Source organism: Chiloscyllium plagiosum, unplaced genomic scaffold, assembly GCF_037043375.1.
Source record: "Chiloscyllium plagiosum isolate Xiang-an unplaced genomic scaffold, Cpla_swu_hap1 HiC_scaffold_8, whole genome shotgun sequence".
Lineage (NCBI taxonomy): Eukaryota > Metazoa > Chordata > Chondrichthyes > Orectolobiformes > Hemiscylliidae > Chiloscyllium > Chiloscyllium plagiosum.
Window position 1 is genome coordinate 67,260,294 of NW_028270146.1, and position 26,963 is coordinate 67,287,256.

A 26,963-nucleotide genomic window follows, 5' to 3' on the forward strand; every position below is an offset into this window, starting at 1 on the left:
GTAAATGGAAAAGTCGATGAGCAGAGACATCTGGGAGTTCAGGTCCATTGTACCCTGAAGGTGGCTGCACAGGTGGATAGAGTGGTCAAGAAGGCGTATGGTATGCTTGCCTTCATCATACGGGGTGTTGAGTTTAAGAGATGGCAGGTCATGTTAAAAATGTACAAGACTTTGGTTCGGCCGCATTTAGAATACTGTGATACTGTGTACAGTTCTGATCACTACATTAACAAAAGGATATGGACTCTTTGGAGATGGTGGAGAGAAGGTTTACGAGGATGTTGCCTGGTATGGATGGTGCTAGCTATGAAGAGAGGTTGAATAGGTTAGGGTTGTTATCATTAGGAAAAAGTGGATTGAGGGGAGACCTGATTAATGTCTACAAAATCATGAAGGGTATAGACAGGGTGGATAGAGATAAGCTTTTTACCCAGGGTGAGGGATTCAATAACAAGAGGTAATGCATTCAAGGTGAGAGGAAAAATGTTTAAGAGGAATACATCGGAAAGTACTTTACACAGGGGGTGGTATGTGCCTGGAACTCATTGCCAGTAGAGGTAGGCACGGTAGATTCATTTAAGGTATGTCTGGACAGATGCATGAGTAGGTGGGGATACAGATCCTTAGGAATTGGGCGATAGGTTTAGATTGGGAATTTGGATCTGCACAGGCTTGGAGGGCCTAAGGGCCTGTTCCTGGGCTGTAAATTTTCTTTGTTCTTTCTTTATTTGGAGGAATGCCTAGTACTATAGGAGTAATGACCTTCAATGCCCACCTCTCCTTCGCCAATGTAATGCCAACAACATCTTCTCTCCGACACCTCTCATTCACACTTTCTTTGCTACAGTACCCACCTCCAGCCATGACTCATGCTGTACGTCTCTCTATTGCATGAAACATCTTCCCTCATTTGTTTTCTCTCACCTCAAACCCAACACAACCACTTTTCAATGCCCTCTCGATTGTCTACCCAAGAAGTTGCAGCATCTCCCCTTTGTGTGTGTTGTGCCATCAATTACATCTCTATTTAATACCTCTCCTACTCTCTCACTCTCTCTCTCTCTCATTTCTGTTGAAATACAGCCTTGACAGGGCAAAAAGACTGATGACAGGTGATGTGCTGCTCATCATTCAGTTCTTCACCCCCTATGACCAAGTGGCTGACTGACAATATCCAAACCATGCAGTCATAGAGTTTTTACAATACAGAAAGTGTCCATTAAACCCATTGCGTCTGTGTCAGTCTTGAAATATCCATCTACTCTAAGCCCTATTCAATGTTAGAACATAGAACATCACAGCGCAGTACAGATCCTTCACTGTTGCGCTGACCTGTGGAACCAATCTGAAGCCCATTGAGCCTATACTATTCCATTCTCATCCATATGTCTATCCAATGACCATTTAAATGCCCATAAAGTTGGTGAGTCTACTACTGTTGCAGGCAGCGCATTCCACTACTACTCTTTGAGTACAGAAACTACATTTGACATTTGTCCTATATCTATCACCCCTCAATTTAAAGCTATGTCCCCTTGTGCTAGCCATTGCCATCCGAGGAAAATTGCTCTCACTGTCCAACGTATCTAATCCTCTGATTATCATATCTCTCAATTCAGTCACCTCTCAACCTTCTGTCTAATGAAAACAGCCTCAAGTCCCTCAGCCTTTCCTCGTAAGGTCTTCCCTCCATACCAGGTGACATCCCAGTAAATCTACTCTGAACCCTTTCCAAAGCTTCCACATCCTTCCTATAATGCGGTGACCAGAACTGTACACAATACTCGAAATGTGGCCGCACCAGAGTTTTGTACAGATACAGCATGATCTCATGGTTCTGAAATTCAATCCCTCTACCAATAAAAGCTAAGACACCATCTGCCTTCTTAACAACCCTATCAACCTGGGTGGCAACTTTCAAGGACCTATGTACCTGGACATCGAGATCTCCCTGCTCATCTACACTACCAAGAATCTTACCATTAGCCCAGTACACTGCATTCCTGTTACTCCTTCCAAAGTGAATCACCTCACGCTTTTTCACATTAAACTCCACTTGCCACTTCTCAGCCCAGCACTGCAGCTAATCTGTGTAACCTACAACATCCTTTGTCACTACCCACAACTCTACTGACCTTAGTGTCATCTGCAAATTTGCTAACCCATCCTTCTATGCACTCATCCAGGTCATTTGTGAAAATGACAAACAACAGTGGACGCAAAGCAGATCCTTGCAATACTGCACTAGTAACTGAACTCCAAGATGAATATTCCCATCAACCAGTCTTCTTTCAGCTAGCCAATTTCTGAGCCACACGCTAAATCCCCCTCAATTTCATGCCTCCATACTTTGTGCAATAGCCTGCCATGGGGAACCTTATCAAATGCCTTACTGAAATCCATATACACCACATCAACTGCTTTACCCACATCCACCTGTTTCGTCACCTTCTTTAAGAACTCAATAAGGTTTGTGAGGCATGACCTACCCTTCACAAAACCATGTTGACTATCCTGATCAACTTATTCCTCTCCAGATGATTATAAATCCTATCTCTTCTAACCCTTTCCAACACTTTACCCACAACCAAAGTAAGGCTCACAGGTCTATAATTACCATGTTTGTCTCTACACCCCAGCCACCTTGAAGAAGGGAGCAACATTTGCTATCCTCCAGCCTTCTGGCACTATTTCTGTAGATAATGATGACATAAAGATCAAAGCCAAAGGCACGGCAATCTCCTCCCTGGCTTCCCAGAGAATCCGGCCCAGGGGACTTATCTATTTTCACACTTTCCAGAATTGCTAACACCACCTCTTTATGCTCTTCAATCCCATCTCGTCTAGTCACCTGTACCTCAGTATTCTCGTCAACCATATTGTCTTTTTCTACTGTGAATATTGACAAAATGTATTCATTTAGTGCTTTCCCTACCTCCTCTGATTCCACGCACAACTTCCCACTCCTATGTTTGATTGTGCTAATCTTTCTTTTATTCCCTGATACACCTATAGAAAGCCTTAGGGTTTTCCTTGATCCTATCCACCAACGACTTCTCATGTTCCCTCCTGGATCTTCTTAGCTCTTTAGGTTTTTTCTGGTTAACTTGTAACTGTCAAGTGCCCTAACTGAGCCATCACATCTCATCCTAACATAAGCCTTCTTCTTCCTCTTGACAAGAGATTTAACTTCCTTAGTAAGCCACGCTTGACACCCTCCTCCCTACATGACGAGTGCATATCAAGGACACGCAGTAGCTGTTCCTTGAATAAGCTCCATATTTCAATTGTGCCCATCCCCTGCAGTTTCCTTCCCCATCCTATGCATCCTAAATCTTGTCTAATCACATCATAATTGCCTTTCCCCCAGCTATAACTCTCGCCCTGCAGTGTATACCTTTCCTTTTCCATCACTAAAGTAAATATAACCGAATTGTGGTCACTATCACCAAAGTGCTCACCTACCTCCAAATCTTATACCTGGTCAGGTTCATTACCCAGTATCAAATCTAATCTGGCCTCACCCCTTGTTGGCCTATCTACATACTATGTCAGGAAACCCTCCTGCACACATTGGACGAAAACTAACCCATTTAAAGTACTTGAACTATAGGGGGGGGTGGAGTGGCAGTGTTAGTCAAGGACAGTATTATGATATTCCCAGTCAATATTTGGAAAGTTAAAATCCCCCATAGCAACTACCCTGTCACTCTTGCATCTATCGAGGATCATCTTTGCCATCCTTTCTTCTGCATCTCTGGAACTATTTGGAGGCCTATAGAAAACTCCGAACAGGGTAACCTCTCCTTTCTTGTTTCTAATCTTAGCCCATACTACCTCAGTTGACGAGTCCTCAAACTTCCTTTCTGCAACCATAATACTGTCCTTGACTAACACTGCCACTCCACCCCCCTCTTGACTAATAAAGGCAAGTATCCCATATTCTGCCTTCAGACTTGCATTATTCACTTGACATATTGTACCTGGGTCCCCTGAATATAGATTGTCTCTCTTGACTTGGCTGGGGCCTGCCATGACAAGCTTCCTACCTTTGTATCTGCACTAAACGTCAAGGCATGACAGCAGTAATATGAAATTGACGGGCAAACAAAAGAGTAAGGCAATGAAAGACAGGGATGCTGAGAGTGTCCAGGTAGGTTCAGGGTGAGAATGCAGTTGCAGTGAGCAAGAGTTCATAGATGAAGCCTGGTCCAGTCCATGAGCTCAGTGCATGTCCCCTGAGTGCACAGTGTTCTTGCAGCAGCATCGCAATGAGAATTGCAATGCAGTAGCACCCTGTGGGTGAATTCAAGATGTGCCATGACTTGTTTTGGAAGCTGGTCTTATCATATCTGATGCCAATGTTTGTAGATGTGAGGTGTGTGTGGCAGTGCACAAGGAGTGTGCTCTGAGATGTCGATGCCCCATGTCCAAATAGACATCCTTCCAAGCACAATGTGAACTGAATTTGCCAGCTCTGATATCCATGTCAAGTTTTCTTTGTCTAGCTTTTTGTTACATTTGGTAAGTTAGGAAACTGGGTATTAATGACAGATATTGGGCAATTAATAAGGCTTTAACAAACAATAACCCCCTTTAAATGGCAACTTGGTGCAGCCTAGCAAGAAACCGGCCACACTGCTTGCCATAAGCATAAAAGATGGAGTGAGATGCTCCTGATGTCAAGATTAGCCTTGCTGTTCTTCTCATCTGCTTCTACCACAAATTTTGCCGTAGCCCACGTCACTCAGACTCCTGTATGATTCCAGCTATTGGAAGATAGATAGTGTAACTTGTACCTATTTGCTAGCATGTAATTATTTAAGGTAAGATATTCTTGTTTGAATGGCAGGTGGCTTTCCTCTTGCACACTAGACCAAGCAGACCCTGCTGATTCCTACCAGGAAAGAGGGTGGTGGCAACAAATCTATCTGATAGACTTTATGTCATGGTGAGCTGTGATGAGGATTCATCTGACAACATGGTGGCAAATATTACAGACTGTATTCAGCTTCAGCATACAAAACATTGGCAGCTACTAAGATCTGAATATTCTTCAGACATGGCTTTAAAAGGCTGTTCGAGCAACTGAAAGAGCTGAACAGAGAACCATACAGAAGACATCTTTGTGGAGAAATTCTACAAGGCATAATCTACAGTTGATGGTCAAAAACATTTCAGACCTAGTAAAGGACATGCAACAATGTGTATGAGCTGGGGACTCCATGCAATTAATCATACTGAGACAGTTACAGATATAGCAGTCGTCCCAAGTCATGGTTTAGCTGGTGAGTGAACAGATGTTAGGGGGTCTATGAATAAGGTTAAAATGCCTGATGGGCAAGGGAGTACTTTGCTTAAAAAAAGTGCAGACTTTGAAAGCTGGAAGCAAATGAAGCACTTGAAGCTCAGTTTGAGCATGGCTGAAGCCCATGAAACGCATCTATAACCAGGGATATCATGAGCCACAGAAACAGTTTAAATTAGGTTACAAACCTGCCAAAGTCAGACTTAAATGTAAAAATTACAAGTCTAAATGGGAAAAATTGAATGGAAAAAGAAAGTTAGAAGGTGACTGAGGCTGTTGAAAAAACAAATAAGAAAATATGCCTAAAATGGCTTTGGCAGTCGTAATAGTGAGTGAACTCTAGGCAATTGTGCTTTGACCATTTTGAACCTAGAGAGAATTGGAGGGGATGAATATTCAGGTAAGTATTGCATGTTATACAGTTTAGTTACATGTGCAAATTCACTGTAGAAGTCACTTTTTTTAACCAATCTGTTTAATTTGATATCTATAAATCATTGTGTTAAACCACAGATAACAAGACTCTTTTCAGAAGGCAACCATGAGGCAGTGGAGGTTATTAGTGGTGTCACAAACAATAGGAATTGTCCAGAGAAATATTTAAAAGAATGGGATACATCTTATAAAGCAGTGAATAACAGAAGTCATTTACTGAAATTGTGATTTGGAGCAGACATCATTTGTTAAAAGTTACAAGCAGCAGGATTCAGTCTGTAAAGCCAGTAAGGAAACAGAAATTATTTGTTATGCCTGTGATTGTAAAAGGTGGGATCCCTCCATTTGACTTTACAAACAGAGGAAAATTTTCCCATGTAGTAGTACAGAATAGCAACATTGCTATACTGCATTAATAGCCTTTACAACAAGGAAAATAAATAACTGCATGAGTTATGCAGAGACATGTCAATAAAAAAAAACTAGCAGAAAGATTTGATATGGTTTGTCACATGAAATATACAATTGTACATGTAGGAGAAAAGAATTCTTGAGATACAGAATTGCTCCCAAAACAGGGACAGCACGGTGGCTCAGTGATTAGCACTGCTGCCTCACAGCACCAGGGTCCTTTGTTCAATACCGTCCTCGGGCGACTGTCTGTCTGGAGTTTGCACATTCTCCCCTTGTCTGCGTGGGCTTCCTCCGGGTGCTCCAGTTTCGTCCCACAGTCCAAAGATGTGCAAGCCAGGTGAATTGGCAATGCGAAATTGCCCATATTTAGGTGCATTAGTCGGGGTGGGGGGGGTTGGTGTGGATTTGTTGGGCACAAGGGCCTGTTTCCACACTGTAGGGAATCTAATCTAATCTAATCTAATTACTACAGTCTAATCAGAAGTTGAGCAAATAAATACACTTTCATACTTAAGGACTATAGCTGATGATGCTATAGCTCACCATTCCTATGGCCCTCCTCTCATTCAATGCAAGCACTGCTCAGATATCCCAGAATAGACCAGCATCTCTGATAGTGGCACCATTTTATAACCATAGCCAAACACATGGACAAGCATTGGCAGTCTGGAATTGACCTGCAAGGTCAATATAGTGTGACAGCAGCCACAAACACATGCCTCTCAGGGTACATGGGGTGGCATGACCTGCACATCTTCACAAATGCAATTCAACTTTCTTACCCCAGTCGCTCTTCAACGTCCAGGCCACACAGCTTATTTTCTTCAGCCACATCCCATCTTTCCACACTGTCTAAGTCACCATAAATCTTTCCTCAATTCACTCTGTTGACCAACATCTTATCATCGTTCAGTTGGAGGACTATAACATACAGTTAAGACATCAAACAAATTTAAAGTGTATCTTTTATTTTACAAACACCAGAAGTAAACAGACATTGAATTTCTCTCCCAGATAATAAATGGATTGCTTACATGATGACCAGTAGCTATTTACTGTCAAGGATTGAGACTGCATCCAGTGTCAATCAAGTCCAATGTAGTTTCCAGCACCTGACTTAGCTGAGCTCTGCCTGGCCTAGCTGAGCTCTGTTCCTCCTCCTCAGTATCTTCTTATTCCTCCTCAGAAGACTACTCCCACTCACCTAATACCTCAGCATCCATCACATCCCCTTGTCTTGCTTGAGCTGTGCTAAGCCAGCTTTGCTTCCGAATCCTATTGCCCAGGTTGCAGCACTGACATTGTCACAGAGGAATGAAATAAACTGGTTTGGTCTCATATAAATAACATCTATCAATGATGCATTTCCGAATGGATAACTGAGACCTTCATAGCTTCATAGAAGGAACCAGTTGCATCGAAATTCAACATGTCCGTCACCTTCACAGCTGCTGGGAGAATGGAAACTGATTTCTTCAGGTTTGAGGCCCCAGACCAGCAGCTGGTAGAGTTTAATCAAGGTCTCCAGGGCAACTCAGAGCCTGTATCAACACTCTGGCTCAGTCATGAAGAAAATGGCTTTGAGGACTAAACATGCTGGCTCTCCTGAACCCAGACGCATCTTGAGTGGTCCCGTAATGGCAACCTTCTCCTGTTTTGGAGACTCATCGGCTCCATGTCAGTTTGTCACCGCTGCTCCTGTTCCATCTCCTTGTGCTGCCTTTGCCACGCAGCCATTGCAAAGAGCACACTTCCTATAGCTAGATCCAGCACTTATGTTGTGGTGAACCTGTCCTGAGAACATTAGAAACAGAACATGTATTGGCTCTGAGAAGTCAGCTGAACACTCTCCCCCATATCATAAGACATGGGTAACCCTGACAAGGATGCCCATATTGAATTGTCATGGGACTTTCAGATAGGTATTTAGATTGAAAAGTTACGCCACCGAGAGTGTGGCAAATGCATAACAATATAATGGAAATGATCAATGTGTACTGCACCCTTTCCTTCCAAGCCCCACATCACCCACAAAACTTACCATGAAAAAGGAGAGTGTTCACTAATCCTTAGTTGAGGTGGAAAGGGATTTAGATCTGTTCTTCACTGCAACCTTAGATGTCTCACAGATAGTGTTTCTATTGTAGCCTACAGTTGCCTCTTTAAATATTGTCTGGGATCTTTGTATCTGCTTCATGGAGATATCTGTGCAATCCGAACATTGTTTCTGACCAACATTTGCATCCCCTACACCTGTATGCTCTATGTATTTCACAGTGGTATGATTGCAAAGATGTGAACCTGCATTCTGCAAGTACGTGATTGATGCAAAGTTGTGAAAGTGCTTCTAAGATGTGCAATGATGGGAGAGAAAGCGCTTATGCCCGAAACGTCGATTTTCCTTCTCCTTTGATGCTGCCTGACCTGCTGCGCTTTTCCAGCAACACATTTTTAAGCAATGATGGGAGAGAGACTATGACCCATGTCAGATGCCAGCATCCAAGAACGTGGGGTGTTTGTAGCTACGGCTTGGGAGTGTACCCTGGGACATTGGTGCTGGATGTTCAAAATAACAGTCTGGAGGAGCAAGCAATGAATTGGCGTCACCAGGTACCTACTCTGACTTTTGGGAAATCTCAATGTCTCGTTCCATCTGTCTTGTGGTACAGTAGGAAGTTGCATATTAATAAGGCCAGATTTTCAGATTAACAACAAATAATCCCTGTTGGAAAGCCTCTTGCTGCTGGTTAGCAAGAATCTCATCTTGACATTCAGAACTCTGGAACTGCTCCCAACATTGAGAAATAACACTGAACTTTTCACAATGCTCCCAAATTTCTTGCGATAGTTCACACTATTAAGGGCTCTAAAAGATTTCATCCTAAGAGCTCCTTGGAGCAGGAGTACTCAAAATTGTTTACAGGATTAAGACAGTTCATCACTGATTTTAAGGCATTATGTTTCTACATAGCTAGAGATATTCCACATCTTTTGATAAAATATAACATATTTTATGAAGAAATAACTTGAGGAGATGGCCTGGATGGATGTCTTTTCCGTGTTCAAGTTTGGTTACTATACCAAAACCTAATGGGTCCATCCAAGTTTGTGTTATTTTTGCACAGTTCAGGAAGATAATGGTGAGAGAAATCCACCCTATGTCTACGGTTGTGAGTTTAGCCACATTATCCAAATGTAGAGTTTTCACAAAACTCAATGGTCTCTGACAGTTGCCATTGGATGAACAATCAATATTGTTTACCATATCTCTAACTGCATTTGGGAGCATTTGCTTTAATAATTTGTGATTTGAGATGGCTTTAGCCTCTGAGATTTTTCACTGGACAATGTCAAGCATCGAATATGATGGATGATATGTTAATACATGGGAAAATGATTGAGAAGCATGATCAGAGGGCATATGAAGTTTTAAAATATCTGCAGACCAAAGGACTCATCTTTAATTTGCTTTATTTTTCAAAAAGGCTACCAGTTGCTCCAAGCTAGTTATGATTCTTCCAATAGCATATTATACCAGCACACAGAGGATCTTGTGGTATTTCTTAAATGGCTATCCTGGACTAAACAGTTGTTGTTGCCAAATTGATTCCTGCAAAGAATCTATTCACTTTGTGGAATACATTGTCAGCATTGAAGGAATAAGTGGCAGAAAACAAAAGCCACTGAGGAGTTTTCCATTCCAAAATCAGTTCATGACTTGTAAAGGTGGATGGTAGATTAATTAGAGAAACAGAACCCTTGAGGCAATTCCTCAAGAAGATAAAGCTCGAACCCAAATCAGGAGGGTTTTTTTCTCCCTGATATCCTAGTCTGCTACAATCCAACTATCATGGTTGCTGATTCTTCACCTCCTGGCTTAGGGGCAAGACACTTTCAGGATCAATATTACAGATTAATTATCCATAAAGTGTTTGATAGGGATGAACCCACTGAAGAAACCCATGACTTAAACGACTTACAGATCACACACCGTGAAGAACAGAATCAAGAGTCTTTTACCCAGAGAGCTACTATCTTCTAAGTCTGAAGAGAATGCACTCTGGAAGAATCATGATGACAAAAAAGTGTGACAATTACTTAAGAATTAGGTTCATGAAAATGCTAGTAAGTGATTAAAATTATTGGGAAATGTTTGAAAAGTTAAAACATCTTTCAAAGAGAGTTGGATTCCAGAACAAGATATTGATTAAAGCAAGTGTCTTTACTGTGGAAGAAAGGTAGTACTTATTACCTATATAAGGAAATACCTTTAATGTAATTTGGCATCAAGATCTGTTTAGTCCAGGGTAGCTATTTTAAAAATACCACAAGGTCCTGTGTATGCTGGCTTGATATGCTCTTGCTCGAAGCAACTGGTGGCTTTTTTGAAAACTAAAACACAGAGACATATGCTGAAAAAAGTCAAAATGGAACCATGCTATTTATGTGTTTCTGTGGAATTCCATCACAAGCTTCTGTCATCAAATTCCCATCCAACCTCACTAGTCATTGTGCACTACATGGTTCGGAATCTGTGCACAGTAATGCACAGTGCAAAATGCTCTTCTGTACCTCAGTGTGCCATCAGTGTTACTAACACACCTCCCAAGCACATAGACAAGGATCTATTTGAGACAGTGCCTCAGTTATCTCACCTGATAAACTGCATCTAGCCTGTGCCACCATACTACTTCAAGATAGCATGACCCCGTCCACATTCTTCCCTGCTTGAATGCAGTACAAAAAACAGTGAGGGTCATTTTCCACATCGACATCTGGTTGGTAACCTGGCGGAATGGATAATCCATTGAATTTCCATTGAAATCAGTGGGAAAAATGCACAGAACTAACAAAAAAACCTGTAATCCACATTTTCTAGGAAAAAAATGAAAACATCTCGTTACGTTTGTGAGTTTGTCTACCAATGCAACTGCATTCCTCAAAGAGTTAACGTCATTATAACTGAAAAGCTGCTTTCTTTTGCCTTTTGTATTTGGAAGCCAATGTCTTTCAGCCAGTGATTGGGAATATTTGTTCACTTTATTGCATGAAACAATACTTGAGCTGTGTTCATTGCCTTTTCCTCCCCAGATCCCATGTATATGTCAGGTCTAGAATATGGAAGTTTGACAGGTCATAATAAACTGTTCCTTTTTCAGGTATCGTGCTTTTTTGGCTTTTATGTATGAATAGGAAATGGCTGAAGGCACCTGTGTTATTGCAGGTCCCACAGGCAGCTGCTTGGCTAATGAATGCCTGATTATGTGTTAACATGCTTTGTCAGATATTGGCAGGATTCATTCTGTTCTCTTTCTTGCCTTTTCAGTAAGGGTGCCATTGACAGACAGGTTACCATTTATAAAAATGTTGTCCATCAAGCTGAGGAAAGACAATGGTGTTTTCTGTGGCCAGTGACTGTGGGAAACTTTCCTTTGGCTATTCAAGCAATTTTAGTGGCTTACATTCGATAGAGCCGAATGATGAGTGCAAAAAAAAACTATAATTAGGATAAACTTATCGTGATAATTATAGCACAGTCATTCTGCTGTTTAAATTTTAAACCATTGCAAAGCAGCCTGATTTTAAAAGCAATGGCAGAATTTGGCAGAATAGTTACAATAGTAGAGGTGAATTTAGTACCCAAGTGTTATCATGTGTACATGTTTAAGATTACTTTGTTAAGTAGCATTGGGAAGAAATGTAACTGTCACTGCCCACTGTGCTCCTGCAAAATGGGCAGCCAGCAGTATAATATAGAGGGGGTGCCTTAGCTACTCTATTGATGCCCTCATCCCACCCAGTGCCATATTCAGGAAACCCTGGTGAGCAGCCCACCTGCCGGAAACAGGAGGATAGCTGCACGAACATGCAAATCAGGATCCCCTTCTGCCTGTAAAACAACAAAGAAAATATTCAAGTTAATGGATAGAATGTGTGCCAAACACACACTGGTTGTACCATGCATTGCCTGAATGGACTGTTGGTTGCTGTTTTATAATGGGGCCCAGGATTGTTTTTGTTTGAGGGCCAATGAGAAGTAGAGGCACTTCCCTGGGGACCCACAAAAAAAAATCCAACCTGTTGTCAATTCCACTTGCACTGTCCCCAGATTGTTTTCAGTACCCAAACCCAATTTGTCAGCTGGCTCACCATAGGAAGCAGCCAACGTTTCAGTCTCCCTGTCTGCCAAGCTACAGCAATGAACCTATTACACACAAGCAGCATTTTAATAGGGCCTATCATGAAATCTTAACCCTGACTTAAGGCTGGCAATACATTTTCAGTGCAAGTCCATTTTCCACTCACCATCCCCCCAACTCCCATGATTTCCTATCTGATACTTACTATCAGATCAATCATCTGGGATGTTATGATAAGTGCAGATGTAATATATTGTATGTTCTTTCACGTTATATGAGAAGATGGCAGATGTACCTACTTATGCCATTTACCAGGAAATCCATATTTCACAATAGCTAAATCCTGACTTTGAATATTAACTGCATATAGTTTTCAATGATTCATGCAAGTTGACATTTCACTTAAATTTGTTCAGTTGTACCTGATTCCAATTGTTTTAAGTGTATTTTTAATATCCCTTGAATATTAAACAAAGACAAAAGTTCTTTAATTTTCTTTTTGATCATTTTAATTTTTGTTGATTATTTCAAGATTATGATGAGTGGTTTAATTTCATTTGTAGTGTTAGAAAGGAACACATGGTAAAGTGTTGCTGACTATTAGGGACTAAATCATAAACATATTTTTAATAAGAGCCTGTTTATATATGACATTTGGAAGACCTTTACTGGCTTGACTACAAATACAAAATCAATTTAAATAATTCAAGTGAAGCAACAATGTTTTAAGTGAAGGAAGGAGAAATGTGATGTCATGGGAGATGAAGGGCTGAATTTCCCCAGGTTTTAGAGAGGATAAGAAGGCCAGGATGGATCAAGCAAATGCTGAAAAAAAGAGCTTTGGGCTAGCTTGCCAAGCTCACATCTCTGGCTGCTGTTCCTAGCCTGCATGATGTACTACCTGTCACCTATCAGTGTGGGCTGCTGGTCATTTATGATTGTTGAAAGACTAATGATCAATGGCTTTCACACCAGAAGGCAATGCTGGCTGCCTCTGTTATGCTAAATTAATGGAGATGCCTTAACAGATTCTGTTACAGCTAAAGGAGATCTAAATGTTTCCAGGAAGGCATGATAAGGATGCTATATTCTCATGTCACAGCCTTGCTGCAGCAGTCTGGCACACGTAGAGACAAATCAATCACCATAGCCTCATGAAGTCTGAAGGTTCCTCTGACCTGAGAGGGCTCTGGGTGTTTGGAGCTCAGCAGCAGTCCCACTGGTTATACACTGAGGACTGCTGTTCTCCCTGGCTGTGGGCCATGCTATCTGCAGCTCCCACCTCCAGAATAATGTGGAAGACCTACTAATTATGTGCCTTCTGTAAAATTCATCCAGAAAATACACTGCTACCTTGAGCAGGGAATTGTCTCCAACATTATGGTAGCATTTAGCTCAAACTACTTCCTTGAGCATTGGGGAAAAAGGCAAAAGGAGACAAAAGAAAAAGAGAAAATAAATCAAAATGAATTCATCCTTGTTTACTCATATTTCTTTATTAATAACTATGATGACATCAGCAGAGCTTTGGATTGGGAAATAGTTTCAGCACTTGAGGAGCTCAAGAAAGGTTTGCAAAAGCTAATTTACTTGTAACTATAAAATAATGATGGCAGCTATCAGCAAACGAAGCACACTATGTCCATATTTTTGAGGATGCAAAATGGCAGTGTTCCTTGTCATAACAAAAGGATACTATTCCAACTTGTCTCAAAGTATGAAAGTTGTTTCACCGCTTGTGTAATTATATGCTAAAAGTTAATGATAAAATCAGAGCTAAGACAAAAAGAGACAATTAGCCATGTAATTTAAACTATATTGTCAAAAGTAAACTTGAGATGCAGAGAAAAGTGCAGCCCACCTCTTGGAATGATCAGTTATTAGACAACATATCGTGTGGACAGTAAATCTCACTGAATGATGTGACTAAAGTGATTGTTGCTGACACAATTTTAGGCAGGGTGCTGAATCTGTCATCTATGAATGGTAACACATGCTGGTACATATTACAAAAGGGAAGAAAACAGCTTCAACTGTATGAAATAGCTTCAGCACAGTGGAACAAAATTTATGAATAAGCAATAGAAAATAGATTAACAGTTTAACTTTATTTGTCGCCAATCCATCAGACGATTGCTCATCGTCAAATCATCTAAAAAAAACTCAGATAACGTTCTTTATATTTTAAACAAATACATGCATAAAAATCTGTTACTTTTTCTAATTTGTTCCAGGAGAATCTCATTCAATCAATCAGAAACAATGAAACATTTTGCTTCAAATTTAATTTCAGAATATCACGTTTAAAATATCTTAAGTGATATTGTCATAGTTAATAGGTCAGTAAAGCTATTGACTTTATTCGGAGGTAGTTTCCCATTCCATTAACATAAGGGTGTGATAGTGAATTGACAGTTCACTTTCCACTTTTTATTTCCTTTCATGACTCAAGAGATGAAATAGCATAAGTTTTTAGAAAAGACTTGAGCTACCGGGGCCTTTTGCACTAGAGTAGCGTAGGTAAGAAGAGATTTAGAAACATAAAAGGAGTAGACCAGCCCCTTGAGCCTGTTCTGCCATGCTGGATCATGGCTGATCGTCGACCTCAATGCCATTTTCCTGTGCTACTCTCATATCTCTTGATATCATCGGTATCTATAAATCTACCAATCTCGGTCTATTTAATGATCCATCTTCCACAACCATCTGGGGTCAAGAATTCCAAAGATTCAATGCCTCTAAGTGAAGAAATTCCTCCTCATCTCAGTTCTAAATTACTTGCTTCTTTATTCTGAGATTGGTTCCCATTTTTCTAGGCCACAATCCAGGTGAAACTTGCTTTCTACATCTACCTTGTCCATCACTTTGAGAATTTTATAAATCCCGATCAGGTCCTGTCTCACTCTAAACAATACAGATCCATTCCCCTCAACTTCTCCTCACAGGACAACCATTCATCACAAGAATTAACCTCCATTGCACTGTCTCAATGGAAAGGATATATTTTTGAGGTAAGGAGTTCAAAACTGCACAAAATACAACAGGTTCGGTTTCACTGAGGTTTTACACAACTGAAACAAGCCATCTTTATTCCTGTACTCATCCTCCTGCAATAAAAGCTGGAATACTATTTGCCTTCCAAATTGTTTACTGCACCTGCACGTTAAACTTTCAGTGATTTATGAAGAAGGAAACCCAAGTCTATTTGGAATCAACATTTCACAATCACTCACCAATAACAAAATAATCTGCACCTCTGTTTCTCCAACCAAAATGGATAACCTCATACTTATTCACATTACATTCCGTCTGTCATAGTTAAGCATTCTCTTCAGCCTGTTTCAAGGTCCCTTTAAGCTTCTTTGCTCAATCTCACAATGCCTGTTTCCACCTAATTTTTGTCATCTGAAAACTTTAAAATTTTATTGGTGAATCAGACATAGATTGTGAGCAGCCGCAGCTCAAACTCTGATCCTTGCAGTTTCTCAGCCTGTCAACCTGAGAATGAACCATTTATTTCTACTGTCTGTTTTCTTTCCGTTAAACAATCCTCAATCCATGCCAGCATAGTAACCTCCATCCAATGTTCTCTAATTTTGCTTGTGAGCCTCCTATATGGAATCTCATGGAAAGCAGTCTCAAAATCCAAATATACCACAACTGATGGTTTCCCCTTATCTACAGTCAGGAGGAGAAAGTGAAGAATCAGATGCTGGAGATCAGAGTCAAAACGTGTGGTGCTGGAAAAACACATCCAGTCAGGCAGCATCCGAGGAGCAGGAACATTGGCATTTCAAACATAAGATCTTCATCAGGAATTATGGGGAGGCCCAAGGGGGCTGAGAGATAAATGGGAGGGGAATGGGGCTGGGAATGCAGTAGGTAGATGAAGGTGGGGCTGATGGTGATAGGTTGGACTGGAGGGTGGAGTCAATACGTGCAAAAGAAGATAGGCAGGTAAGCCAGTTCAAGAGGTCGGTGCCGAGTTGGAGGGTTGGATCTGGGATAAGGTGGGGGAGGAGAGATTAGGAAATGGTGAAATCAACATTGATCCCGTGTGGTTGGAGGGTCCCAAGATGGAAGATGAGGCGTTCTTCCTCCAGGTGTCACGCGACTAGAAACTGGTACTGGAGGACCAGGACTTACATGTCCTTGGAAGAGTCGGGGGGAAATTGAAGTGTTCGGCCACATGGCAGTGAGGTTATTTAATGCGTGTGTTCCAGAGATGTTCTCTAAAATATTCCGCAAGTTGGCGTCCTGACTTCCCAATGTAGAGGAGACCACATCGAGAGCAATGGACACAGTAGATGAGGTGTGTGGAAGTGCAGGAAAATCTCTGCCAGATGTGGAAGGATCCTTTGGGGTCTTAGATGGAGGTGAGGGGGAGGTATGGGCACAGATTTTACTCCTTACACCCATAGCAAGGGAAGGTGCCGGGAATGGAGGCCGGGTTGGTGGGGGATATGGACTGAACATGGGAGTCACAGAGGGAATGGTCTCTGCAGGATGCAGATAGGGGTGGGGATGGAAATATATCTCTGGTGGTGGAGTCCGTTTGTAAATGGCAGAGATTGGTGAGGTGGAAGGTGAGGACTGGGTGTTCTATCCTTGTTGTGATTGGACGGGTGTGGTTCAAGGGTGGCAGTGCAAGAAGTGGAGGAGATGTGCTGGAGGGCAGCGGTGACCACGTAGGAGGGGAAATTGCAGTCCTTGAAGAATGAGGCCATCTGGGATGTCCTATGGTGGAATTAGTCCTCTTGGGAGCAGATGTGGCAGAGGTGGAGGAATTGGGAGTTAGGGATAGCATTTTTACAGGAAGTAAGGTGGGAGTAGGTTTGGGCTAGGTAGCTGTGGGAGTTGGTGGGTTTGAAGTAGATGTCTGTGTTGAGTCGGTTGCCGGAAATGGAGATGGAGAGGTCCAGGAAGTGGAGAGAGGTATCCGAGATGGTCCAGGTGAACTTGAGGTCAGGGTGGAAGGTGTTCGTGAAGTTGATGAACTGTTCAAATTCCTCGTGGGAGTATGAGATGGTGCCAATACAGTCATCGATGTAGCGAAGGAAAAGGTGGAGAATGGTGCCAGTGTAACTGCAGAAGATGGACTCTTCTACATACCCAACGAAGAGGCAGGCATTGCTATGGTCCACGCACGTGTCCATGGCTACCCCTTTGGTCTGAAGGAAGTGGGAGGATTTGAAGGAGAAATTGTTGAGGGTGAGGACCAGTTCAGCCAATCGAATGAGTGTCCCCTTATCTCCACTGCTCATAACATATTCAAAAAATATCTAATAGATTTACCAAACACAATTGTTCCCTGCAATGTTGTTGGTGATTTGCTACAGAAAGATGTCTCTCGCAGCCAGTTGTGAGCTGAAGTCAATAGGTACCAGCTCTCACTTCCATGTTGAGATTAATTGATGTCTATTTGTTTGGTGCTTTGGTAAAATAAGAAGCTGAGGTGAGTTACAGCATTAACAAGACATCATTGCTATCTAGCAAAAAACTCTCCTTGCTGTTTCACAAACGCATGAAAAATTCAGCAAGATCCTCTTGACATCAAGATAGGTTCCACAGGATTTCTCATCCTATTCTGCCTCAAATCTTGTGCAAGCCCACATTCCTCAGTCTCCTACAAGATTCTACCCACTATTTCAAAAATCTATGCACCATTGATGTTAAATTTGGCTGGCCTATATTATAAAATATGTCTTTGTAACTCTTCTTGAATAAAAATATCATATTTGCACCTTGCAATCCTCTGATACCTCCCTGCATCTTGGGAAGGTTGGAAGATAATGGTAAGCTTTTCTAAGAGTTCCACTCCAATTTCCACTTCCTTTTGCAACCTGGAAGCCAAGCTATCAAGACTGTGATTTATCCAGTATAAGTATACTCAGTCTTTCCAGTTCATCTTACCTCTCAATTTTCACTTTCATTTTTTTTATGTCCCTTTACTTATTAACTACTGTTGCAAAGTACTCATCATGTAGTCTTGCCATGCCTTGCATCTCTGAGCATATAGATCCTTTTTGTCCCCATTAAGTATTACTCTGTTTCCTACAAGTGACTTACTATTTACATGCCATTGGAAGATTTTTGGATTCCCATTTGTGTAAATTTCACTTACATTTCCTGTTACCATCTCAACTGTGTTGTTACTTATTGTAATCTCATAATGTATTGGTCTAGTTCTCATTTGAAGAACTCAACTGGTATGGATCATACACCCTCTTTGCTATGTTTCATCATAATATTTAGTTAGTTCATAATCCAATAAGCTCTGAAGCTCTGACTTTCTTTCTTTCCTTTGTCAGATTTCACCTAGCCTGGATCTGAAAGCTCTCCTTGAAGATTATTCTATTACAGTTCTTGCTGTTAGTCTTTGATTTCATTTCACTCTGGCTGAATCCACCCTCATCCCACTGAATTTAGTCCTCCTCTGATTTAGAAGTTTTCCTTAAGGTGTTCTTTGCTTTACTCTATCATAATATTTTAATGTAATGTTCCTCTTACTCAAGTATTCCCCTCACATTTGATTTACTTGGTCCACGTCCTTCTCCAGCAGTCATTCCAACAGTGCCCAATTCCTGGTTGGAACAAAATCATACTGGTCAAGAAAGTTCTCCAGAACCTCAGTTCTGAAATTTCTCCTCTCCTTAATCTTTATGTTAACATTATCCTATGGATATTTGGGTAAGTCGCAAATAATACTCTATAGTATTTGCACATCTCTGATTTTCCTGCTGATTTGCTTCACTATCTTACAGCATTTAGGGGACTATCGAGTACAACCACTACTATAATCATCCCCTTTTTGCTTCTTAATTCTAAAAAATACCCCCCAAGCACATCCTTTCTTTCCAATACTATAACACAACACTTTTCACTAATCAACCTCAAACCAATTTTACTCTTTTGTCCCTGGAGAAAGTGAGGACTGCAGATCCTGGAGATCAGAGCTGAAAATGTGTTGCTGGAAAAGCGCAGCAGGTCAGGCAACATCCAAGGAGCAGGAGAATCGATGTTTCGGGCATGAGCCCTTCTTCAGGAGCCATTCCTGAAGAAGGGTTCATGCCCGAAACGTCGATTCTCCTGCTCCTTGGATACTCTTTTGTCCCTCTCTATCTTTTCTGAACACATCTTCGTTCTCAAAATTAAGTACCTATCACTCACCATTTAATGTCATCTTTAACATCATAAGAAATAATATGAGGCCATTTAGTTTATCAAACCTGCTCAGGGTTGACCTGATTGTCAATTAAACTCCACTTTTATGCCCATCCTACATAATTCTTGATTCCTTTAGTGAACAAAAATCTGTCTAACTCAGCTTTGAATACATTTAATGACACAGACCACATTGCTTACTGTGAAGAAATTTCCAAAGATAAATTCATCTGAGAAGAAATTCCTCCTCTTATCTGTCTTAATTAGATGACCCCCTTAACTATGACTCCCAGTTCTAGTCGAACCGACAAATGGAAACATCCTCTTGGCATTTACCGCAGCATCTTATGGGTTTCAATGTGGTCACCTTTCATACTTATATGCTCCAATCAGCTTTGACCTAATAAGTTCCTAATAAGACAATACTTTCATTCCACAATGAGCATATAAACTCTCCTCTGAATTGCTTACATTGAGAAAGGAGATCTAAACTTTACACACTGCTCTTGTTGCAGTTACATCATTGCTCTGTACTGTTATAGTAAACACTTGCCTACATTTATACTTCAGTTTCTTTGCAATAAATATACCACTAACCTTCCTAATTACAGTACTTTCTGTGACTACATGCTAACGTTTTCTGATGCATGTACAAAACATTTGATCTCTTTATTCAGCAGTACTCTGCAGTCTCTCTCATTTAAATAATACTTTGCTTTTCTATTCTTCCTCCCAAGGGGGACAACCTCCCAATTTCCCACAATGGGAAGGTGATGACCTAGTGTTGTCATTGCTAGACTATTAATCCAGAGATGGAGGTAATTACATAAGGACCTCGGTTCGAATCCTGCCATGGCAGATGATGGAATTTGAATTCAATAAACATCTGGAATTAAGACTCTAATGATGACCATGAATACATTGTCAATTATTGAGTGAACCAACTGGTTCACTCATGTCCTTTAGAGAAGGAAACCACCATCCTGACCTGGTCTGGGCCTACATGTGACTCTGGACCCACAGTAATGTGGTTGACACTTACCTGTCCAATGGGCAATAAATGCTAACCTAGCCAGTGACACCATCATCCCATGAATGAATTAAATTTTTAAAAATCCACTGCCAAATTTTTGACCATTCACACAGCTTGTCTCCATCCTTTTCCTGACTCTGTACTGACTTCACAACTTGTTTATTACTAATTTCCATAGCATATATGTAACTTCAGAGACTAATCCAATTCATAGATAGTTGAGGATCCAGTACTGAACCCTGTGGCACTCCACTGGCTTCTGTTTGCCAACTAGAAAGTGATTAATTTATCATGGCATTCCGTCTCTGTTATTGACATTACATCATGTTCACACACGTGCTTTTCATGCTTGGAATTTCCCAACAGTATCCACAACATTTTTCTGTTCACATAAATGTGTTCTAAATGTATTCTTATAGTCCATCTAGGTACAGTACTATCTAATAAGATACTAAATCTTTCACTAATGTTATCCACCATTCAAACGCTTTTATGTATTTTGTTCCTATTTTTGGGAACCCACCTCCCTTTCAGTTTTGTTTAAACTTTCCCAAAAATATGTCTCCCCACAGTAGTATTAGGCACCTGTGGACTGCTCTTACTAATAACTTTTTTCCTCTATTGTTCCTCATCTCCATCCAAACAGATCCTACATCTTCATCTGTTGAACTGAGGTCATCTCTGACTGTTGTGCAAATGATCCTTGATTAACAGTGCTATCCCTCTATCTTTACCTAGCCCAGGATTAGGGGACCAGCACAAAACAGTGACATCATAGCTACTAATTTGACTATCTAATACAGGCTACTTTCAGATTGAAGGTAAATAGGCAAAATATTTACAGGCTACAAACTAAAAGGCCAATACGATATTTTTTATGAATCAAATTAAGAACTAAGAAATTAAAATCGAAATGCTTATCCAGACGATGTGTTATAACTGTGTGTCACTTCCAGCTATTGCAAACATAACATCTTAAAACAGCGTGACATAATCACTGACACTCTCTTGTAGAATAGAATATAGAATATCCTTTATTGTCACATGTACTCCAGTACAGAAGTACAAGAGTACAGTGAAAGTTTTTGCAGGATCAGATAGCACTAAATAGAAGGAAACAGATTAGAGATGATAGGGGATACAGATGCCTTCATCTCCTGAGCTTCAAAAGGGGTTATCCTTAGCATCTTGTGGCAGTTGTGACAGGTAAGATGATGGTAGATTCCTACTTTATGCTCTTTCTCAACTCTCAGCACACTTTCACCCTGCTACTTGCTGACAGTGTAATCATGGATTTATTGCTTCACATTCTAGTCTGTTCACTCACATTAATCTTTTCCTTATGATTTCCTGCTTCCAGACACACAAGAACTGTTACCCACCCAGCCTTAGAAGTCCAAGGAAGAGGGGGACAAGAAGTACCAACACTGATGAGCCTCTTTTCACAGCTCAAATGCTAGCATGCATCCTGGACATGTGAAGTCTCTGCACATAAGTGGCCTACAGCCAGACCTTTGGTAAGTGATAGTTAATTTTCCTGTTAACTGGAAGATGAGGTTGCATAGGATTAAAATAGGATGCATTGCACAGAAAAAGGCTATTTGACAAATTCTATACAAATGTTTATGCTCCATTAATGCAAGAGATAAAATTGAAGTATTTGCCACCACCTTTGACCATAATTCTCAAGTAGATGGTCCATCTCAGTCTTTTCTGAAAGTTTCCAGCATTACAGGTGCCACTCTTCAGTCAACTGATTTTATGCAATATGTTATCAAGAAAGAAACAGCTGAAGGTTCCAAATGCAGCAAAGATTATTAACCTGACAATATCCCGGCAGTAGTACTGAAGACCTGTGATCCACAACCAGTTGTGATTCTAGCCAAGTTGTTCCAGTTCAGCTTTCTGACAAAGTGGAAAATTGCCTAGGTTTATCCAAAAAGCAAGGCAAAACAAATAAGACAAATTTCCACCCCATCAGTTTTCTTTCAATCATCAGCAAAGTGGTAAAAGGTTTTGCCAACTGTGTTATCAAGTGTATATTACATAGCAATAACCTGCTCTCCAAAACTCAGTGTGTGTTCCACAAGGGCCACTTAGCTTCTGAACTCATTACAGCCTTAATCCAAACATGGCAAAAGGCTGAATTACAGAGATGAGGTGAGAGTGACTTCACATGATGTCAGTTGACACGTCATCTACTGCATCCATTGCACCTGATGTGGTCTCCCCTACTGGGGACAGGACGCCAACTTGCAGATCATTTCATCTCTGGGACACCTGAACCAACCAACCCCACTGCCCTGTAGCTGAAAGCTTTAGTTCTCCCTCCCTCAAGGACATGCAGGGCGTCCTCCATCACCAAGCACTAACCACCTGACACCTGAAGGAAGAATGCTCCATCTTCCCTCTTGGGACCTTCAAACCACATGGGATCAATGTTGATTTCACCAGTTTCCCCATTTCCCCACCCCCACCTTATCCCAGTCCCAACCTCCCAACTCGGCACTGCCCTCTTGAATGGTCCTACCTGTCCATCTTCCTTCCCCCCATCTGTTCTACCCTCCTCTCCAACCTATCACTTTCACCCCCACTTTCATCTACCTATCACATTCCCAGCTACCTTCCCTCCCACTCCATTCCCCTCCCATTTATCTCAGCCCCCTTGGCCCACAAGTCTCATTCCTGGTGAAGGGCCTATGCCTGAATCATTGACTCTCCTGCTCCTCGGATGCTGCCTGACCGGCTGTGCTTTTCCAGCACCACACTCTTCGACTCTGATCTCCAGCATCTGAAGTCCTCACTTGCTCCGAGAGCATTTCACTAAGTATGGTATCAAGATGCCCTCATAAAATTTAATTTTCTTTTATTCACTCAAATGATGAGGGCATCACTGGCTAGGCCAACATTTATTGCTCATCCCTGAATGCCCAGTTAAAAATCAACCACATGGCTGTGGGTCTGGAGTCATATGTAGGCCAGATCCTAGGTAAGGATGACAGTTTTTTTCCCTAAAGGACACTAGTAAGCCAGATGAGATTTTTACTGGCAATCAAAAATGGAGTCATGGTCATCATTAGACTCTTAATTCTAGATTTTTAATGAATTCAAATTGTACCATCTGCCATGGTAGGATTCAAACCTGGGTCCCCAGAACATTACATGGGTCACTGGATTAATAGTCTAGTGATTAATACCACTAGGCCATCACCTCTCCAATAACAATTGATGGGCATCAGATGGAAAACTCTCACTATTTGAATCATATCTTGTACAAAGAAATATAGTTCTGGTTGTTGAAGGACAGTCAGCTCAATTCTATGAAAAGGATGCAAGGTAGTGTCCTAAACTGCTTCATCAACGACCGTCCTTCTATCTCTAGGTTAGAAATGGGGATGTTGATGATGACTGCACAATGATCAACATCATTTTCAACACCTCAGATACTGAAGTAATGTCTGAGTGTAACAGAACAACATTCAAGCTTGGATCGTTAAATGATAAATAACATTTGCACAATAGGAATGCGAGCAAACTCTTTCGATGAGATCATTTAACCATTTCCACTTTACAGTCAATGGCATTACCATTATTTGAATGCTCCACAATCAACACTATAAAAGGATAGCATTGACTAGAAGTCTAATTAGTACAGCCACTCTACATGTTATTCAGCATATCCTTTCTGATTATGTCATAACTGACTATATTTATCTACCAGTCCTGTTATTCAAATAACCAGTTTGAGTTTGGCTGCTGTTTGCAAATCTGTTCAAACAATTTAACTTACCAGTAACAGTTGTTCCTTTAATTTTATTTTCTGAAGTCATCTTGTATCTGTTTTATAACCATATTATTCCCTGATTATTTATGTTGCTCTTGTTTCTTACCTTTGTATAACCTTTTATCCTCTGGTCATTTTTTGCCTACAGACTTACAATATTTTCCTCAGATCGCTTTGACCACCTTATTATGCCAGTTCCAATGGCACAATTCCAGTAATGTGTGTCATGAAATAGGAAACCCTCTTCCCACATCGATCTTTCAGCCACACATGCTCCTCCCTGATCAACATATCCCTATTCCAATTGGTATACAACTGTGCTAACAGTCACAAGATTAACTCTCAGGAGATCCTGTTTTTAAAACTTATTTCATACCTACTGATGTTCTCTCAGCATATCCTGCCATTTCTTTCTGATATTATTCATCTGAACATTAACCTGGACAACTAGTTATTCATCTTCCTTTTCAAGTACTTCCCTAGTTGGCACGAAATAATTCTTCAGTTTTTCACCAAATATGCTATACAATGTTCTGCATTTCTTTTGCACTGGTCTGTGGGGAATTCCTTCCTTCTTTCCATCCATCCATCCATCCAAACTAATTATTGGCTAAGAATGTTCTATTCTGTCCTTTCCCTTTTGACCAGCATCTTGATGCATGGTTAGCAAACTGGGTGTCAGCAATATCATCTTCACGGGTAGCACAGTGGCTCAGTGGTTAGCACTGCTTGCCTCACAGCACCAGGGACCTGGGTTCAATTCCAGCCTCAGGCGACTGTGTGTGGAATTTGCACATTCTCCCTGTGTCTGTGTGGGTTTCCTCCTCCAGTCCAAAAATGTTCAGGCCAGGTGAATTTGCCATGCTAAATCCTAATTGCCCTTCAGAAGGTTGGTGTGGACTTGTTGGGCTGAAGGGCCTGTTTCCACACTGTAGGGAATTTAATCTTAGAAGCACATTGTAGCTGTTGGACAGGACTAGTGCCTGTGGGATCCTCTGTTGCTCCTTGGTTTCCCTCACCTAGCTGACTAAGAGTCACAATTTGTCCTTTTTGTAGCTTTCCTTGCATTTGGGTTTTCAGTACTTCTTGTATTCTTCTCTAATGTTTCTTTTTTGCCTTTAATTATTCATTTACTACAGTAACTAGCTGGTCTGTTTATGGTCTCTTAGTAAAATATATTTATCTTGAAATCTCTTAATAACCTTTTCAAAAGTTTCCCATTGATTTTTTTCTTTCATTCTTGATAGGTTTTCCATTTACATCATCTTTATTTCTTCAAAATCTAAACTTTGCCAATCTCTGATCTTGGTTTTACTCATTGACAATCCTAATCATCTCCTTTACCAAAGTAATAAGAAAGATTTCATATCCATCCGAACAGCCAACAACGGCTCAATGAAGCACTTTGTAAGAAACATGACATCTTCATTTTCCTGCTCTTCGGATGTTGCCTGCCCTGCTGTGCTTTTCCAGCACCACTCTGATCTAAACTCTGGTTTCCAGCATCTGCAGTCCTCACTTTTGCCTATCTACTGTAAAGGAGCAATTCATTCAAACTATAGGGAACTGTTGAAGAGACTGGAGTTTCATGAGGTGGAGGGAAAAAATAAATCTGACAGTGAATCACCCATGCATGTCCTAATCAGCAGCTCCAGAACAGTATTAGTAGAAACAGTAAAACATGTCACTATCCAAACTCTAGTGATGTATGGTATAAAGATTTAAGATCACAGGGATTACATGTTGTACAGAAACCACAATATTTTCCAGCCATTAGTCTTGACAGGAAGAAGCTGATGGACCACATATCTGTGACTGCCCATTGGTTATTCCTTCTGAGCTACATTTCCCACTGGGATGATAGGAGTATGGATTTAGCTTTATAAAAAGAAGAAAAAAGTTAAATAATGAAATCAACAAAAAGTTCCTGTATAAAGCTGATTCCATTTTGATTGTATTCAATGAAAAGTTACATTGAATGTGGCCTTTTGTCATTTTAAGTGTGACTTTCATTGCACCTTTGCTTGATCAATCTAAAACTGGGGGAAATTGATTTTCTCAGTTGAAATGAAGATCATCTGCTGCTATGAGGATCTGCTAACAGAACATGCCGTGCACAGCAGGAAATCTTTGAAGGGCAGAAAAAGAATGTTTGCTCCACTACGTTAGCAGATTTAAGATCCAATTAGAGAGTCTATTGTGAATCCAAATGCTATTTTCATGCAATTATGTGATCAGAGAAGCATTAATTACTTTGGTAGGAAGGGTATATTGTGTCTTTGTTATATGGCCTTTACAAACATATATTGATATAATTAAGAGTTCCCTTTGAAAACAAACATGTTAGAATAATAATTAATGAATGAATGTAAAGATTTTGTGATTTAAATTAGATGTTGCTTTGGAGTGAAAAAGAATTTGTTTAAAAATGGTTGGAAATAAATGTATCAGTCATCTTAAGTGGGATTATATTTAGATCTTTTACACAGTTTCATAGAAATAAAATGTATTTTTGTGCAGTCAATATTAAAAAAAATTATTAAATGCTAATATGGTTAGTTTACATGTAAAAGGTAATTGATTCTTACACAAAATTTAAAAATAATTTTGAGAGCTTGTGGGTGGTACAAAAATAATTACAGAATTCTTCTTTATGTTAGGTACACATATCTATGAAAACATTAT